The sequence below is a fragment of the Bison bison genome, unplaced genomic scaffold, assembly GCF_000754665.1.
Source record: "Bison bison bison isolate TAMUID 2011002044 unplaced genomic scaffold, Bison_UMD1.0 scf7180017864374, whole genome shotgun sequence".
NCBI lineage: Eukaryota > Metazoa > Chordata > Mammalia > Artiodactyla > Bovidae > Bison > Bison bison.
In genome coordinates this window covers 4348680-4349454 of record NW_011494946.1, presented here as the reverse complement: position 1 = coordinate 4349454, position 775 = coordinate 4348680, and positions in this window count along the sequence as shown.

The following is a 775-nucleotide window of genomic DNA, read 5'->3' as shown; positions in this document are numbered from 1 at the left end:
AGATACAACTGAGTGACTTTGCTTTGACTTTTCACTTTCATGCATTGGAGAAGGAAATGGCAACCCACTCCAGTGTTCTTGCCTGGAGAATCCCAGGGACGGGGGAGCCTGGTGGGCTGCCGTCTCTGGGGTCACACAGAGTCAGACATGACTGAAGTGACTTAGCATAGCATATGGTGTTAGGAAGTGTTCTATTTCATTCTTTGACACATAGCTGTCCAGTCTTCCCAGCACCACTTATTGAAGAGGCTGTCTTCAAAGACTCAAATTGTCTAAATGACTATACTACCCAAAGCAATCTACAGATTCAAAGCAATTCCTATCAAATTACCAATGGCATTTTTCACAGAACTAAAACAAAAAAAATTCACAAAATGTATGGCAACAGTTCAGTTCAGTTGCTCTGTCATCTCCAATTCTTTGCCACCCCATGGACTGCAGCACGCCAGGCTTCTCTGTCCATCACCAACTTCTGGAGCTTGCTCAAACTTATGTGCATCAAGTTGGTGATGCTATCCAACCATCTCATCCTCTGCCGTCTCCTTCTCCTCCTGCCTTCAATCTTTCCCAGCATCAGGGTCTTTTCCAATGAGTCAGTTCTTCACATCAGGTGGCCAAAGTATTGGAGCTTTGAGTGTTCCCAGAGATAGCAGCCACTTTGTCTCTCAGGATTTGCTTTTGATGTACCAACCTTCACATTTTCAGTAGTTCCATTAAAAGCTAAGGCTGATAACTAATGAAAGAAGAGAGGAAGGAAGGAAAGAAGGAAGAAAAA